Source organism: Miscanthus floridulus, chromosome 4, assembly GCF_019320115.1.
Source record: "Miscanthus floridulus cultivar M001 chromosome 4, ASM1932011v1, whole genome shotgun sequence".
NCBI classification, from domain to species: Eukaryota; Viridiplantae; Streptophyta; class Magnoliopsida; order Poales; family Poaceae; genus Miscanthus; species Miscanthus floridulus.
In genome coordinates, this window is record NC_089583.1 from 106,907,914 (window position 1) to 106,927,190 (window position 19,277).

The window sequence follows — 19,277 nt, forward strand, 5'->3', positions numbered from 1 at the left end:
TCGGTATTGAATTCAGTATCATGATGATGATGATTCGTGAGTATGCCGTACGTGGTTCAGATATCGACTTATTTTGACGAAAAAGGAGTTTGTATTTATGTCATAAATGGAAATATCTATCACTTCCTCAAAAAAAAATCTATCAATTGTTCAATACTAAAAGAATGGTCGTGTTGGAGTATGTCAAAAGTTTAAAATGGCTATCGAACAACCTTAAAATGTCACTTATCTATGGGAGGCTCACAGCTCACATCCGAGCAGCATGGCCCAGGACTGGCGCGCGCCACGTGGCGTCACCGTCCTTCCATGATGGTGACGGTGACGTCGTTGACGGTGCAGGTTGACGACCACTCGCCGTAGGTGGACGCGGAGCCCAGGTCGGTGCAGTAGCCCGGGTGCCTGGGCTGCGGGAGCACCGCGCCCGGGTTGCCGAGCGCCAGGAACACAGCAGCCATGTGCGGCCGGTCGTCGGGCCGCTCCTGCACGCACAGCAGCGCCACCTGCACGCAGCGCAGCACCTCGGAGGTCCGGTGCGTGCCGGCGCGTGCCACCGCCTCGTCCAGCAGCGCCAGCGCGTTGCCTTCCCTCCACAGCTTCCACGCCTGGCTCAGGAGGCTCGTCTGCTCGCCGCTGCTGTACATGCCTCGGTTCTTCCTGCCGCTGACGATCTCCAGCACCAGCACGCCGAAGCTGAACACGTCGGACTTCACCGAGAAGACGCCGTCCATGGCGTACTCCGGAGACATGTACCCGCTGCGTGCATCGTGCCAAGAACAGTTAAATAAATAGCCAACTGGGGTCAGTTGCAGAGCACAGATAGCCAACCGGGGTGTGCTTACTATGTTCCGACGACTTTCCTGGTGTGCGAGTCGGTGTCGTCGCCGAAGATCCTGGCCACGCCGAAGTCGGAGATCTTGGGGTTCATGTCCTTGTCCAGGAGGATGTTGCCGGCCTTGAGATCCCGGTGGATCACCTTGTACCGGGAGTCCTGGTGCAGGTACAGGAGCCCCCGTGCGATGCCCAGGATGATGTCGAACCTCTTGGGCCAATGCAGCTGCACTGATCGATTCTTGTCTGCTCAAACACACACATATATCACATCATCATATTTTAGTAAAAACAATTTGAATGAATGTGAAATGCTCAACAGCTCAAGACTTGAATTCTGAAGTTGTTATACCGAAGATGAAGTTGTCGAGGCTCTTGTTCTCCATGTACTCGTACACCAGCATCCTCTCCTCTCCGTGGACGCAGCAGCCCAGGAGCCTGACCAGGTTCACGTGCTGCAGCTTGGCGATGAGCATCACCTCGTTCTTGAACTCGCCCAGCCCCTGCGTCGAGTACTTGGACAGCCGCTTCACCGCCACCGTCTGCCCTCCTTCCAGTTGCCCCTGAATCCAATCCAATCCGTTCCGTTCGATCGCATCAATCGCTCTCAATCATCATGTTCAGTTCAAACCAATTTGCACATGTTACATGATCTGCCTGTTCTTGCCACCTACCTTGTACACCGGGCCGAAGCCGCCTTCTCCGAGCTTGTTCCACGCCGCGAAGTTGTCAGTGGAGAAAGCTATGGCGTCCATGTCAAAGAGCGTGACGTTCAGGTCGCTGCTCTGACCGGCTTCGTCCTCCTTGCCCTTGCTCCTGTCTTGGAGTTGGACCGGAGTAAGAGGGACGCTGGAGTCAAACGAGTTGAACCTCTGCGCGCTCTGAAACCTCCCTGTATTGCAGAATTTCGTTTCAGAGGCAGGATTAGATTAGCACATGGATTTATTTGCAGCAAAACTGTCGTCGATTTCTCCCTTGTTTCGGAAAACGGGTGGCTTGGGCTCACCTTTGTTTCTGAAAAGCTTGTTCCAGATGAAGAATCCGGCGAAGCCGAAAAGGAGAATGGCCGATAAGCTTACGAGAACGGCGATGACTGTGTTCTTCTTCCTGGAACCGTCTCCATTGGAGGCTGTCGACATCATCGTGGAAACGTTAGCTGGTTGAGGCACATTGATTTTGTCGTACTGTATGTATGAATTTTGCACACCAGCTACTGCTTCTGCTACTACCAAATGATTGACAAAGGGCTGTTGCTTTGAAAGAAAGAAACCCCCCAAACCCAATAGCATTCCAAAAAAAAAAAAATCTCAATGGCTTCTTAAATAATTACTGATTGCCACGTATTAGCACTTGCAACATCAACATGATATTTTCCTTCTGTGTTGTTTGCGTTTGCTTGTGATTCAGGAGATCAAACTCGTGCAGTTGGCAAGTACAAGAAAACAACCCTGGTGTGGTGGTAACCTACCATATCTTAGAGCAGACAAAGTAGTATATTGATTATCAAACCCAATTGAAATATGGCCATTTTCCTCTCTTGGTTCACTCCAGGCTACTTTGGTACACAATAACTTGAAGGGAACCGAAATGTTTGTCAAGTTGAACCCAACATGATGACTAGTAACATATATAAAGAGAACGATAAACTACATGAAATATCAAGTCCGAAATTGAAAACGACCGGCGCTAACTTGCATTAGCCTTAGGTACTTGTTCCTGAAAGCAACATGAGCTCATCAAGCTTAACTCGCATTAGCATTAGACAAAGTAGTATATTGATTATCTAGATATTAGTAGAGGACTGGTCAATTCAAGCTTATCAAGCTTAAAGATGCACTTATCTGTAATTTCAGGAGCTCATGCCTCATGGTACAAGTAATAGAATAACAGTTAGAAAGCTTTTTCATCAAAAACAATTAGAAAGCTTATGGGCCATGGTTAATATTAGTATATATCTTATTAATTCTTCTGTCGAAGAATCCTAACCATCATTCTCCTAATGATTCCTTAAACCTGTAGTATATAGGACTCAAAAGTATAAATGGTTTGTGTTTTCCAGAAGATTTCATATGCTTTACAGCTCCCTTTCTGTCTAGGTGACTGGGTTTCTGAAAAGAAATTCCATCTTGATAACCTCATCTAACCAAAAGTATTATTATTCTTGCAAAATCAAATTTGTTATCCTTGAAAGGCAAGATGTCAATCAACAAAGAGTTGAAAAGAGATGAGCTGAGGGGAACCGTACGCAGATCAGATGCCGCGAGGCGAACGAACAGATCCTGGCCACCGGAAGGGAAATGCCTGATGTCAATGAGCAGCGAGTTCCAGATGATGCAGCCGCTGTCGCCGCCCTTGATGTTGGAGGCCGCAGTAGGCCATGCAGGAGCAGTTGGCGAGGCACCTCTGCCGGCACTGGTCGACGGTGACTGGCCGCGTCCTCCGTCGCGTTGGTCGTGTCCGGCAGCTTGACGCCGCGCAGCTGCAGGAAGCCGTCCTCGGTACAGTTGAGCGGCGTGACGCGCCTGCACCCGGCGGAGCTGTCCCTGAGCTCCCAGTCCCGCGGCGACGCCGGCGTGAACCCGCGCACGCAGGCGCACGCCGCGGACCCGCTGCTGGTGTCGCAGATGCCGAAGGCGCCGCAGTGCCCGTAGCTGTCGCACTGGTCCCGCGGCAGCGACCAGTAGAGGCTCCACCCCTGCCCGCCCGGCGGCCACACGTAGCGCTGCACGCTCGACTGGTTCAGCACGAACCGAGACAAGACGCCGCCGCCGCCGCTACCGTTGCCTCTGCCGTTGCCGCCGTCCACCAGGAACGTGTAGTACACGTCGCTGGCGTTGTCGACGAACTCGAACTGGAAGTTGCTGTTGTTGGGCTCCATCTCCGGCTCGCCGCTGAACTGCAGCCCGTTCCACGGCCCGTTCCGGTACACGGGCGCCGTGCCGTCGCGCCGTATGAACCCCTCGGGGACGCCACGGAGGTCGAACCCGAACGTGTAGTCGCCCGGGGACGGGTCGCCGGGGCTCCGCCACGTCGTCAGGTACCGGTCGAGCCCGGTGGTCAGGTCCCACCCGAGCTTCATGCCTGGGAGCAGTGTGTCGGACGGGTAGTCGAAGCTCTGCCACAGGATGGCGCCGGCGCCGGCGCCAACCCCTCCTCGAAGCACGAAGTTGCCGGTGTCCAGCAGCTGAGCCGCCACCGGGGCGGCGACGCCGGTGCTGCTCACGTTCGACGGCGCCGGCGACGACCAGAACACCTGCCCTGAGGGATCGGCGAGCACCAGGCTGCCGGTGCCGTTGATGGCGAGGCTCGCCGTGGCGCCGGTGATCGGGGCTTCCCGGTTGGCGACCCAGACGACGGTCTGGGGAGCGAGGCCCATGTACCAGATGCCCAAGAACCTCGCCGTCGAGCTGGCCGCGGTGAAGAAGCCCAGCTGGAACACTCCGGCGGCTGAAACGAGCGTCTGGCCATCGCTGAGGGAAGAGTTGGCGGTGATGGTGTCAGCCGCGGAGGCGGAGGCAGGGGAGGAGAAGAAGAAAGTAACGAACAGGGGAAGCAACAGAGCTAATGGTGGCCGCGCACCCGCGGCCATGGCTCTCGCGACTATTCGGCCAGCACAAGGGCAACCGACGCAGCCCAACTATGACGAGGTAGAATTCTACCCGTCAGCACTGCAAATCCATTGAACCCTCACCTGCCTCGACTGCCGCCTGCCCCGTGAGGAACGTTGGTGCGCATCCGCTTTTGCATTTCAACGTGCGAGGATCCAGAAGCCAAGCTTGACCGTAACACCGGTTACAGCTGCGGTGGCTCGGCTCGGCTCTGCCACGGTGATTGCCGATTGGGAAGTGGGTGCTGATGGTGATGTTTTGAGACATTCTGAGTTCTGACACGGGTAGAAATGCCTTTCTAGTCTCTGTTTTCTTCCCCGACGGCCGACGGCGGCCTCTGGAAGCAGAGTCTCATCTGCTGACGGAACGAGGACTCCGGGAAAAAGAATGCGTTTTTTCTCCTGGTGCTACTACGAGTAGGCATCACGGCCGGTCAAACCTCAAAATGAGCTAAACTGATGGGGGTGCGTATGGGCCTACCCCAGTGGTCCAGTAGTACGCGGTATGTGCGAGGTCTAGAAGACGTCTGCCTGGCTGATACGGTCAAGTCAAACGGCACACAACCACCCGCTGAATCCCAGCAGCAGCAGGGTAGTCTCCGACGCCGGTGAGCTCATTCTGCGAGTTACTGAAAGGGTGCGGTTCCTCCCTATGGCTTTTAAGCCATTTGATTGATCTTAAAAGGAACTAATTAGTTACATAATTATCAAGGGCAGTCTAGTCGTTGTAGTTTGGAGATTAATGACCGACATACACCCTCCACCCTCTGTCTCCAAAAAAAAGTATCATCTTTTAGGTTTATATACTCAGACAAACTTCCTAAAATTTGACCATATTTATAGAAAATATTATCATCTTTTTACCTCCAAATATTTTTATTACGCAAATATATTTTATTATCTATCTAAAATACTTATTGCATATTATAAATATTAAATTTTTAGTCTTTTTGTATTATTTTATCAAAGTTAAGATTGGGTGACTCTCGAGAAGTGAGAATAATATCTTTTTACGGAACAAAGTATTTTATTCTTCGTCGATCAAACAAACCTGAGGAACAAGCATAGGTCAGGAACAATGGGGAGGGGCTCATCGGTAGCTGCCACCACTCGCCTACTGCAGCTTCTAGGGATGGTAGAGAGTTGGGCAACATATGGATGGATTAAAGTCCCCTTTGGCATGGCTCATCCAAAACGGCTTCGCCGGTGAAGCCAGAAAAACTGGCTTTTCCCGGCTTCTAGTTCATTTTAACCCCGGCTTATAAAACGGCTTCACGCTACAGTGCCTCGATTTGCGCAAAATAGATAAAGCCGAAGCCGGCATAAGCCGTGCCAAAGAAGCCCTAAATACCTGCTCGTGATAAATTGTCTATTGGATAAAATTTCATGCCCACGATCGTACCCGCAGGTAGAATTTTGTACTCGTACCCACGAGTTAGATTTTTATTAGAACAGATGAAATTCTATGTAGTTCTAGCACTAACGGGTGAGACAACATACCCACACCTGTACCGTTGGTATATTCTGGTACCCATATGCATCCCTCGATGAAATTTAATATCCACTCTATAATATATTCGCGTATACCCACAACCATGGATTGGATTGCCATTCCTCTTCCTGCCTCTTTGCCACGAGCTCTCTATATGCAGGGCACTTCCATGTAGGAGTTCGTGAGTTTGCAGGTATGAAAGAAGTAAAATTCGTTGGTGATGACTATACTCATTGTGAAGATACACTACAAGGCATCAAGAGATTCAACTTTTGGCATTTTCTTTTATTTTACTCAATGCTAAATAGAGCCTTTTGAATTGCAATATGTTTTTTTTTTACTTCTTCATCTAGACAATGTGAAATTAGGGAAACCACAAAGTCTGACAAAAGGTGACCTTAAGTATTTAATGCTATAACTGTGATGCACCTTAGCCATTGTGACAGTGCACCTTTAAAACTGCTATATTATCCATAGGATCTTGTCCAGTTTTTTTTGAATAAAAAGTTCTTATAAAATCTGAAAATTTAGTTATGGTGTTTATAACCTGTAGGATGAAATTTTAGTCATGACACTCAAATGGTGCTAATTTCCTAATTGGTGGTTTGTTGCTTTGGTAAAAATGGAGTATCAAAAGCAGGCGAGGGTTTCTTGTGGTTGTGGGTCATCTTTTTCGGCCTCGCGGTGGCTGAGGTTGTAGGATTTGCAGTGTGCAAGTAGAAGATCCTGGTAGAAATGAGTACCTCGTTTCTGTTGATATTTTTTATATGTATTCCCTTCTAAAGACTCTGTGGTAGTATCTAATTCTGTTATTGCATTGCCTATGCCTAAAGAGACACATTGGTTTCGAGCGAACGTGTTGTCCGTGCCACAGTATTTACTTTTTTCTCCTTTTATTTTCTCTTATTTTATTTTTATTTTTATATTAATCTACAATTTTTCTTCTATAGTATGAATATATTTTTTAGAATTCGAAGTTTGTCCGGAACAAAAACTTATGTGTACAACATATGTTATTTGTAAAATTTATTATATAAAAATTGTGCTAGAAAAGTTATTATGTATATAAGTTCGGTTGCAAAAGCCATAAAATAGTTTTCATGATAATTTGTCTATAAAAAGGATATAATAGAAAATTGTGATGATAAGTTTTATCAGCAAAATATTTTGCACAAAAGTTATGAATATACCTATGTGACTTTCTAAAAAATAAAAAGTTGTGAAAATATTAAAGAAAGAAAGTCACGGGTTGTCGGATCATACAACCCAATGGGATATAAGAATAAGAACAATAATAATCTGTATCTTTTGTTTTTAGGAGAATCTGTATCCAGTAATGTCGTACATAATACAGATTGGGCCGCAGCCCATAAGAGCCAGAACGAGTCTTGTTGGGCTAGGACATCGGAAAAGGTCCACATGCAAGCCCAAGGCCCAAGGCACTGCAAAGCCAGCTTTTCCTTTTTCCTTTTTGCGTGGAGTAGGACACCTTTTTTGCTTTTTTGCGTTTTGCCTCAGAGTCGGACACGGTGTCCGTCTGCCTCAGAGTACTATGTTGGAGGCTCTGAGCAAAGGAAGACCGTGCCAAACACATCCCTCTCAGTAAGCACCTCGTGTAGTGGTGTGGCATGGATATGTACAGCTTCGTCCAATGGAATTCCCTGTCGCTGCATCCTATTCCTGCCAGCCTAGCTACCTCCCCTGCAGCATGGTGACGGTGAGGTCACAGGCGGAGTAGGACTCATCGACCCTGTCCCTGTCCGACGACGTGCACTGCAGCGTGAACGTGGGCGGCTTGGGCATCGGCAGCACGGAGCTGTCGCTGCCGAGCGCCATGACGACGTAGGCTATGTCCGGGCGGTCGCACGCGTGGTCCTGCACGCACAGCAGTGCCATGTGCACGCAGCGCAGCGCCTCCCGCACGGGGCACGCCGGCAGGATGGCCGGGTCGATGAGCCGCTCCCCCTTGTCGGCGTTCCACAGCCGCCACGCGTAGCCGACGATGTTGAGGGATCCTTCCATGTGGTGGAAGCTGCTGTTCTTCTGCCCGGAGACGATCTCCAGGATGAGGATGCCGAAGCTGTACACGTCGGAGCGCACGGAGAAGAGGCCCTCCATGGCGTACTCGGGCGACATGTAACCCAGCGTGCCCACGACGCGGTTCGTGTTCACCTGGTTCTGGTCGCCGCCGAAGATGCGCGCCATGCCGAAGTCGGAGATCTTGGGGTTCATGTCGCGGTCCAGCAGGATGTTGCTGGCCTTGAGGTCCCGGTGCACCACGCGGAGCCGCGAGTCACGGTGGAGGTACAGGAGGCCACGGGCGACGCCCTCGATGATGTGGAACCTCGTCTTCCAGTCCAGCAGCCCTCGCCGCGCCGGATCTGCATGCCAAGCACCCGTCAGTCAGTCTCTCTCTCTGCAAATTGTTTTCTGCTCACTACTGTAGAACAGAGCTTTGCTGTGCATGCATGAGTGGATTTGGGTCGTACCGAAGAGGAAGGCGTCCAGGCTCTTGTTGGGCATGTACTCGTACACCAGGATCTTCTCCTCCCCCTGGATGCAGCACCCTAGTAACTTCACAAGGTTGCGGTGCTGCAGCTTGGCGATCAGGATCACCTCGTTCTTGAACTCCTCCAACCCCTGCCCTGAGCCCCGGGACAGCCTCTTCACCGCAACCTCTTCGCCCCCGGGAAGCCTTCCCTGTAAAAATAACCAACAAGATCATCTAGCATTTAGCAGCTTGACAGTGTAACATTGTTGGTACATTCTGATATAGTAAAACATTGTAATTTTAGCTCATGTGTGTAGTGCATTTGCGATGTGCTCTCTACCGTACCTTGTAGACATGGCCGAAGCCTCCCTCACCAAGCTTGTTGTCGGCACTGAAGTCGCCGGTGGCCGCTGCTACCGTCTCGAAGGAGAAGAGAGGCAGCTCGCACTTCTTGCCGCCCTCTGCTTCCTCTTGATCAGGCTGCTTCGGCCCTGAGAAATCCTGCCATGCTTCCCTCAAAGGAAGCAGAGACGGCTGCGTTGTCTCTGTCTTCTCCCTACCAACAATGCCAAGTTTCTCTGCAGAAGATGAACGCGCTTGCCATGAATAGTGAACTCAAGGAGAAACTAGCTCAAAAGTGTCACACGGCAGATTTAAAATTGTCTCAGATATGAACAGTTCCCTCACCTTTGATTCTTCTCCTTGCATTTCCACAGGAGAAGGCCGCATCCTGCCAATACAACCACGACAATAACTACAGCAACAACAACTGTCGTCCATCTCCTCCTTTTGGAGCCCGTCTCTGTAAAAGGTAACAAGCAACATAAACAGTTCTCAGCAATTTGCTACTGCCAGGTAACTCATTTTTTTTAATCACTGACATAAATCAGAGTATGCATGGCTTCAGCATTAGACAGCAGAAGGAAACTGCTAGGAACTGGTCAAAGCTTCAAAGATTTGTTTTCTGAACACTCTGTGTGCGTTCAGACCATTGGTAATTTGATATACAAGGTCAGACATGTTGGCTCATTAATAAAGGTTCAAAACATGGTATGCTTCACATGGTTCCTATGCGCTAACTTGCAATATAATATAGGTGAACCTAACAATCCACCTCATGCAATGCATGGCTTCATCCAAGAAGCTCAGAAAGAGGATGAGCCACATGTTAGGTCCTTTTCATGAAGCCATTTCTTCTCCCTTATCTCGAATATTCTAGTTGCTGGAAAACTCTAATGATCTGCCGTTGTCAAAGTAATCTTCAAGCCAAACAAGGGATTTGGCATTACATTGTTCTTTTTTTTTTTTGACAAGTCAACATCCAAAACAAATGGTCTGCTGTCTGCATATATTTAGAAGTCGTTGTTGGTAAAATTTTATTGAGGTTGAAATAAACGAACATTTACTGACATGATCAGTCTTGACGCATTGTCGAACAAAGACACCCTAGAGAGATGGTGTGAGATCAGCGTCTGAAAAAGCATATGTGCTTCAACCAGATGATTCTGACCGTTAATTCAGAAAATAAGGAAGATATACATGCTACGATTTTATGGCATTTCTCTACGACTACACGGCTGGAATCGCATCCCTAGAAGACGACCCAACTTCTATGCTTTGTTCTTTCTTAAACCCAGTGGCTCGGGCATCCGTCACCCCTCCATTGACGGTCCATGTCTAGTCTTACAATACGAAGACGACATGCTACTGCTAGTCCGTGCGGAGCTGACTGATGTCAGGGGGCTCTAAAGACAACATAGATGGACTTTGCACTGGCCACTGGACTTAAGATAACCTTCTCCAAAAGCACTCTGGTGCCCATGCACGTTCCTGAGAACCGCCTTCAGCGCGTTGTGCGTATCCTGCAGTGTCAAAAGGGGTCCTTCCCATAGTATACCTAAGTTTGCCTCTGTCCAATGTCAAGTTAAATCTCGCCGCTTTCACCCCGCTCATCTCCAAAGTGGACCGTCGGCTGCTAGGTGGCAGTCAGCCCTCCTGAACCACCAAGGGCGGCTTGTCCTCATCAATTCGGCACTTGACGGCCTTGCAACTATATGATGCCAAGCTGTGGCCCTCCCACCGGGAGTGATCGCGGCCATTGACAAGAACGGCGTGCCTTCCTCTGGGCTGGAACAGATAAGACCTCAGGAAGCAAATGCCTAGTACGATGGGAGGTTGCCCAGAAGCCAAAAGTTGAAGGAGGATTGGGGGTGCGCGATCTGGCTACACAGAACGCCTGCCTCCTCCTTAAACGCTGCACCGCCTACACCATCCAGAAGAGTCAGGCATGGGCAGCCTGGGCACGGCAACACACAGGACCGATCAACATTGGAGGGGGCCAATGACGGGTAACCACTGGGATGGCCTGAAATCTCTACTGCCAGCATACAGATGTATAACCAAGGTCGTCATTGGAGATGGTGCATCTACGACGTTTGGTGGGATTCATGGACAGAGGGCACCACGCTGGCACTCAAATTTCCCTGCCTACTTAGTCACTGCACTCAGCCAAATGTTTCAGTCAGGGAAGTATGCATTCGCGGCCTTGCGACCATCCTGGTGCCGCGACTCTCTACCAAGGGCAATGCAGCGAGAAGGCTGAGGTCGAGGCTATCATCGCTTCCATCAACCTACAACAGCAGCCAGACGAACGCTCCAGCAAGTTTACTTGCACGGCGAACAGGCTGGGCACCGGCAGCATATACCGTGTCTCGACACACTCCGGACAAGTCAGTATGATCGACAACTTCGTCTGGAAAAGCCGTGCTCCCCCCCCCCCCCCCCCCGGGTTCGGTTCTTCGGTTGGTTGCTGCTCCGTGAAAGAATTCAGTGCCGAGCAAACCTCCACAACAAGCATGTCCTGGATGACGACATTTGCGACCTCTGCGGCCAATCAGCTGAGACATGTGACCATCTCATCTTCCAGTGCACGGTCGCTAGATCTTTCTGGAACCACCTTGGATGGAGAGACCTGCCTATCCCTCCTGTCAACAGGCTCTGGGAATTGCCCAGGCCGGCTGAGGTGCCATCAAAGCTCTTTTCTACAATGATTCTCCTCTGTGCTGGCAAGTTTGAATCATAGGCACGACGTCGTCTTCCGTCCAGCAACAGCCTTGCTTCGGCGGCTGCTTGCTACTGCCAAAGAAGCAAGTCGCCTCTGGAGCTGCCGCCTAAAAGTCGAAGATCGATGGATAGTTGACAAGTGGTGCGCAATGTTTGTAATGAACTAAGCTCTCCTACCTCCTCATTTGTAATCTAAATATGACCTACGGGTCCTCGACCCTGTAGGTGCCTTGGCACCCTCCATCCACCGGCTCGCGGAATCAATGGAAAATCCATTCAGGTGGGCTCTCACCCCTCCAGTGATGTCTTCAAAAAAAAAACCCAGTGACTTGGCATTTACCTCAGTTAATTTGTCAGTTCTTGCAACAACCATCGGACAAAGAACTAAAAAATATTATTTTTAAAACAGAAATGTTATACAACATACATGTGTTTTAGCAAAAAAAAACACATGGATTTTTTTATCTCTCTCCCTCTCTCTTTCTCACCGGTGACCACCGGCGCCGGCGCCGGCGAGCTCGCCCCGGCGCGCCTCCCCGCGCCCATGCCGGCCATGGCAGTGGCGGCGGCGCGGCGGCGGGCGGATCTTTGTCCTTCCATAGAAAAAAAAATTGTGATATGTGGTCTGTGATCTGTGGAGGCTGGAGGTAGAAGAAGGGTAGAGGTTGTTGGATCTTAATCCTATAGTGCAAAAAAATTCATGTGTTGAAACTGCATAAAACGAATGGTTGTGCAGTAGATAGACTCCTTTTTAAAAAAGTATATAAAAATATTTTTTACGAGCAAACAAACAAATTCCTTTGACAACAATTTTGTATCCCAGCAGCAAAAAGAACCTACTCCTACGTTCTTCAATCATAACCGATTAACCGTGCATGAATGGAGCAAGAAGATGCATAATCCTTACCTAGTAAGTATGCGGGGACCTTGATCTGCAGATCGTATCCTTCTCCATCCGGGAACTGGTAGATGTCGAGCAGGTCCTGTCCCCAGGTGAGGCAGCCGGTGCCACTGCTGTAGCTGTACGCGCCGCAGGAGCAGTTGGCCAGGCACGACTGCTTGCACGCGTCCGCGTCGCCCACCGTGGATCCCCAGGACGCGAAGTTGGGCAGCTTCACGCCGGCGAGGTCGGCGAAGCCAACACCGCCGCCGCTGCTCACGTTCGTCTCGCTCTCGCTGCAGGTCAGCGGGGAGCTCCTGACGCAACCCTGCGTCCAGTTCCCGTTGCTGTACTCCGACACATTCCTCGGCTCGAAACCTGTCAAGCAGGTGCAGATGCCCTGCTGGCCATCTTCGCCGCCGCCGGCGCACCGGGCGTTTGCGCCGCACATGTTGTAGGCCTGGCACGGGATGGTCGGCTGCGACCAGACGGTCTCCCACTCGCCGGTGTCGAGCAGCATGTAGCACGTCTCGGTGCCGCTGGCTTGGAGCATGAACCGGTACTCGGAGCTGTTGTACGTGTTGAAGACGTAGGACATGACCCCGGACCCGTTGTACGGGTTGCCGTTGAGCTTGAAGCCGTACACGTAGAGCGACCGCCACGGCACGCCAACGAAGTTGGTGTTGGCCCACTGCCCGGACCGCCAGTAGGTGCTGCTGTTCCCGCCGGTCGTCTGCCAGATGTAGAGCTGCGCGGAGCCGAGCGGGTCCTGCCCCAGCGTGAAGTCCCCGGTGCCGGGGTCCCCGGGATTCCGCCACGACGTGAACAGCGTCCGGCGGACGGCCCCGTCGCGCCGGTCGAGCGTGATGCTCATCCCGGGGAGGAAGGTGTCCGCGGGATGGTCGAAGCTCTGCCAGATCACCGTCGCGCCCCCGCCGTCGCCCGCGGTCAGCTGCAGGTTCCCGGTGTCGAGGAGGGTGAGCGTCACGTTCGCCGCCGAGGAGGAGGAGGCCGGCGTCGCCGAGTTGGTGCGCCAGACCACGCGGCCCTCCTCCAGCACCTGCAGCTCGCCGGCGGCCGTGACGGTGGCCGAGTACGCGGAGCCCGCGCTGACGGGCGCGTCGCGGTTGGCCACCCATGGCACGGTCCGCTCGGCGGACTGCGCGTACATGACGCCCAGGTACCGCCGCGACGGGTCGCCGGCCCCGGTCGGCATGAAGAAGGCCAGCTCGAAGGTGCCGCCGGCCGACACCAGCTTGTCGGTGGCGCCCAGGGACTGCCCCTGCGACAGCGTCGCCGCCGCGTGGACGCCGGCGTCCCGCCCTTGCGCGCAGAGGAAGACGAGCAGGGCGAGCGCAGCTGCCGCGGCGGCATGGGCCATCATCAATGTAATGTCGGCGGCCGGATAGAGGAGTAGCTAAGCTAGCTACGACCTAGCCTTCTTGGATGGCTAGCTCGTGTTAAATGAGGGAGAGAGGTGAGAAGAGATCGAGGAGCTGCTGGATCAGATGGCGGAGATGGATGTTTAGCTGCTGCTGCTGCGTATATCATGTAGGTGAGCGCGCGCGAGAGCCGCGTGGACGAGCAGTTGATTCTTAGTGCTAAGCCACATGGTTTTGATTTGAACGGTTATGCTAGTTAGCTGATTGGCTCATTAGGATTGGCTGATTGCCATGGCTGGCGCGACTAGAGGGTGAGGAAGTAAAGTGGTGTGGAAACGAAGGGGCTGCGAAGGCCGGCCGGGGTTCACACTGCAAAAAGTAGTGTAAGACTGCGCTGCGCGCGCGAGAGAGAGAGACAAACCAGCCAGCATTTGACCTACGATTAGTAAGCAACTGATGGCGAAATGATGATTTGTTTTTTCGTAGGTAGGTTTAGTCCTATTGGATTGGATGCTAGGAGGTTTGATCAATCGATCGAGATAGTTAATTGTGCGGTAGTTAGTTTATTCAACGGTCCAGGTCAGCTCAGTTGCAGTCGTGTGTAAATTTCTTCTAACTGATTAATTAATCTTACTACATATGGGTCCGTTCGTTTCGCTGAAAAAATAAGCCGAAACACTGTTTCGACTGATTCGTTGTGAGAGAAAAATACTGTTCCGGTTGAAAAAAAACAAACTGAAAAAGACGGATTATAAGATAACGAACATGACGATTGTCATGTTGATGATGGTAAAGAGAAGCTTCCCGGAGAAAAGAAGGAAAGAAAGAGAGAGTAGCATGATGAGAAGGGACAGAGACGAATATTAACTGTTAGGTTTCGTGTGCAGTTCATCCTATGTTCTGTTTGCTTGGCTGATAAGCCATGACTAAAAATATTGATGGCTAATTTATTATAAAAGAAAAATATTATTTATTAGCTGAAAAAATACGACCTATAAGCGACGCGAACATGCCGCTGGTTAAAAGTCGCTGACTTTGGCCATCGTCCGCCGGCCGGCCGGCAGGCCGCAGGCGAAAAGGATTCGGATGCCCGCAGGCCGCATTGCAATTGCAATAGTCCAGTGAACCAATCCACGGAACCATATCCTAGAACGGCGCCGGCGCCGGCGCCGGCGAATCCAGCAGACAGGCACGCACCACGTTTTGTGAACGAAATGCACTAGCTAGCTTGTGTTCCTTGGGTGCAAAAGATCGAGCAGCAGGCGCCGCTTCACTGGCAACATCGATCCGTTATTCTAGAACCGAGGCTGCGCTTTGCCGACGTGTCTCTGATCTGGGATTCGGCCATGGCGCCACCAATCTGCCTAATCACGGAGCACGAGCCTGCGATCGCGCTCTCGTTGCGATCAAGCTGGTCCGTCGGTCGGTCAAGCCTCGGTCCCGTTAAGAACGGAACGCAGGTGCTCTCGAAAACCAACAGGGAAAAAAAGAACAATTCTTCGTTCCCGTAATGCTAAAATTTAGCTTATTTTGATGTTTATAAAATTTAGCTTATGCTGATGCTCATACTGAAATATCGTTTGAGAAAAACATTGTTTTATGACTAAAAAACAGTGCTGAATAAGCTCATGCGAACACGTTCCTCGCAGGATGTTGTTTTTTCATCGTGCCACGAGAGAATCTGCGCAAATTTCTGCCAGGAGAGAACCCGCGTTGCATAGACAATTCGGTCTATTTCTATTCAGAGATGTCACCAACCTTACCAACGACGCAACGAACGCCCGACCGCGCCAAGCCACGAGGGCGAGAGAGGGGGACTAGTGGAGTCGCCACTTGGGGTTGGGGGGGAAGCGTCAGGCAGCCAGCCACGGTCGCCGTGCCGAGCGAGAAAAATAAACGGCGCGGGGCACGTGCTCCATCCCGTCCCGGTTAGAACAATTCTCGGCGCCGCCTCCATTCCGTCCATCGGGGATTCGGGTCCGCCGTGCGCCACGCGATAGGGCCGTGGGGTCGCCGGGACCGCCGGCTGGGACGACAACCAGCGCCGCGCTGGGGATTGGGCGTCGAGAGCGAAAAATAAAAACGCTTGAAAATCCTGCCGAATTGCCGAGACGATCCGGAACTGAAAGAAACAAAATCAGTGTGATGAGTGGGAACATTTGGCCGCCTGTTCGCATGTCTCGAAGCTAACAGCCTAACTGCTAGTAAGAATGAGTTCAAGTCATACTTTTATCATCACATGACTAGTTGCTAAACTTTAGTCCTTGGGCTAACAATTAGTTCCTAAACTTTAGGATCTCCATATCTCAACAGTTGGACTAATCGACGGGCTACAGTTCATGGTAATGCTCCGGTCAGGACGTCCGTTCGTCCGGACGGGACGGACCTGCCTCATGTCGTGCGCCCCTGCGCCTCCCGCTTGGCGTCACGTGCCGCGCATACCCACCGCGTCCCTGCACCTCGCGCCACGTGCCGCGCATACCCACCGCGTCCCTGCACCTCGCGCCACGTGCCGCGCATACCTGCCCGTGCCTCGCATCGTCCTCGCCTCGCGCGGCACATTGCCCCGCATCTCGTGCCTCGTGCTGCGCTCCCCCACGCCCGCGTCAACCTTCATTGTGTGGCAGCAAGTAGATGAGCACGTGTTGCAACCGTATGTTTCATGCGTTTCAGATGTATGTTGCATATGTTTCATCTATATGTTGTAAAAATAGATCTGGTGTTGCATATGTTGCAATGGCTATACACGTGTGTTGCAAGCGTATGTTTCAGTTGTTTTAAACATATGTTTGCAAGTGTTTCATCTGGATGTTACATATGTTGCAGTGGCTATACACGTATGTTGTAAGTGTGTTTTCCAAATGTTTCAGTTGTTTTTCATCTAGATGTTGCATGTTTTCATCTGGATGTTGCATATGTTGCAGTGCCCATACACATATGTTGCAAGTGTATATTTCAAATGTTTTACCTATTTTTAGACGTTTGTTCCAAGTGTTTTATCTTGATATTGTTATATGTTGCAGTGGTTATACACATATATTGCAAAAGTATGTTTTAATTATTTCACTGGTTTCAGTATGTTGCAGACTTGCAGCAGGTGCTGCTCCCCACTCGCTGTGACTCGCGGACACGCACGCGCTGCATGCACCCATCTAGCACTGCAAATCTCTGTCATGCGAGCCAACTCCAATAGTCGGACATGCATGCAACGGGTGGTCGGTGCCTAAATGGCCTAGCACTCCCTGATCAAAAAGTGAATGCCCGCATGCAGAGCGTCACAGCGGGCCAGCACCCAACGGTCGTACAACAAGGCGCCCCTACAACACCAGGCTTGATCCCCCACGGTGGAGCATGTAGCCAGGGTCAACACGGGTACGCGTGCTGTGCTTCCACCCTCTCTCTCGCATGCAGTTAGGCGGGCCTCACGCACATGCTCTCCTATGCGCAGGTGCAGCAACAGCAGTAGACATGGGCACGAAGCACGAGGGCAAGCGTAGCAAGCCAGCAGGCGCAGTAGCAGCACACGCAGACCCAACAACAGCAATAGGCGCAAGGCGCGAAGCATCGCGGGCAGGTACAGTAGCACGCGGGTGTGCGAGTGCATTCGGACGTCCGGGTGCTAGCATGGCCCTAATTTTTAGCCAATGCATATGGACTAGTTATTAGCTCACTAGTCCACCAAACCCAACTACCAGGAGCTAAAGTTTCACTAGATAAAAAAAAAGACACCGGTGCCCTCCCCCAGGCGACCATATCTCAGCCGCGCGCCCGTGGCCAGGCTCCGCGCGCGGCTGTAGCTGCGTCCATCGTGGCCATAGCCGTGCTCGGCCTCCGCCACCCAGGGCGCCAAATCCTGCTCGCACGGGGCCTCCACGACCACCGACCGCGCCGCTGTTTCTTGCTCGCCCACCGCCCCACATCGGTTCGCAAAAAAAACTTAGGCCTTGTTTGGATGTATGTGTATCTACTTCAATCCACATATGTTGAACTAGTAACTTGATCTAGGTGAGTCTAATGGTTAAGTGTGGTGCACACTTGTCAAATTTAGCACTAGGTAGCTCAGGAATAGCCCAAAGATCAATTGGAGTCAACCTCATTCACAAAGACTTTTGAATTACAAGTGAATGGAGGGTCAAATGTTGACCGAATGTTGTTTTAGTGATGACCGGACTCACAGGTGTTGCGTCTAGTCAGTGATCAGCGCGCCCAACAGAAGTCGAGGAGCGACCGGACGCTGCATAGTGATTGGAACCGGACACGCCTCTAGTGGTATCTGTAGCAGTAGGGCCTTGCTGTCAGAGAGGGCCGGGCGCTGAACAGTAAACGACCGAACACTGAGTTTGCAGCATCAGGTAAACATCAGAGAGGGTCCAGAGACTAAAATTCCTGACTGGACGCATCTCGTGGATGTTGACCGGATGCTGGCCAGTGTCAGGTCACTCCTGCAACCTTCTCTGATAGGCTGACGCCACGTAGCCGTTGGCTATTGATCGGACGCGTCCAGTCACTTCGACCGGTGCGTCCGGTCACCCCAAAAACTGCTGAGTTGGACAATAACAATTATGTTTTTAAGTGGAGAGTATATATACTTCTTCTACTCATCCAACTCAGCTCTCTTGCCCATTTGTTCAGGCTGAGGAACATCTTTGGAGTGCAATGGAGAGCAAGAGCCTAGTGGGGTGATTGAGATTTGATAATTTAAGATTAAGGACCTCATCAGTGCATAGAGAGTAGTAAGTGTGTATCCACCTTTCTTATTAGGCTTGTCTTGATGAAGTGAGAGTTTGTGCTTGTTATTCTTGGCGATCGCCATCACCTAGATGGCTTGGTGGTGATAGGAAAACTTGGTGATCATCCGATGGAGCTTGTGGATGATCCAAGTTATGGTGTAACGGTTATGGGCGATTCACCGCGACGAGGTGTCAAAGAATCAGCCCGTAGAGAGCATTTGATCCTTGTATGGATCAAGGGGGAGCTACAGCCTTACGCTGGTGCTCCAACGAGGACTAGTGGAGAGTGGCAACTCTCCGATACCTTAAAAAAACATCGCCGCGTTCCTCTCCTTCTCTTTACTTTGAGCATTTATATTTGAGCAATTTAATCCATGTCTTTACGTTCTTAGAATTGCCATGCTAGAGTAGGATTGGAACCTATGGTGCAAAACTTTTGTGCGGTAGAACAATAGAAACACTTCTAGGCACAAAGAGAGTGAAATGGGCTAAGTGTAGGGCTTAATTATTCAAAAAAATAGAATTAGTACAATTTATCTCCCTCTTGGGCATCTTGATCCTTTCACCGTGCTTGCAGGAGGAGCGATATCCATGATTGGGCGGCCGCACTCGGTGTGGTGGGTGGAGCGCGACTAGTCAACCTCGAGTGCGCAAAGGCGGCGGCTGAGGGGCGTCGGGGGCGGGGCGCCGTTGCTAGGCCTCTAGCGCCGCAGTGGCGTCGGAGAGGGAGCCTAGAGGGGTTTGGAGGTGGTGAAGAACTACAGCGAGGGGGTATAGAGGTTGGAGAGATCGCGGAAGGGGGAG

General features: G+C 51.3%; 2 pseudogenes; both read right to left on the reverse strand.

The window, feature by feature from the left end:
* Nucleotides 1–159: 159 nt before the first annotated feature.
* Nucleotides 160–4,661, reverse strand: LOC136552494 (receptor-like serine/threonine-protein kinase SD1-8; annotated as a pseudogene).
* Nucleotides 4,662–7,155: 2,494 nt separating this feature from the next.
* On the reverse strand, nucleotides 7,156–14,073 carry LOC136552496 (G-type lectin S-receptor-like serine/threonine-protein kinase B120; annotated as a pseudogene).
* Nucleotides 14,074–19,277: the final 5,204 nt, after the last annotated feature.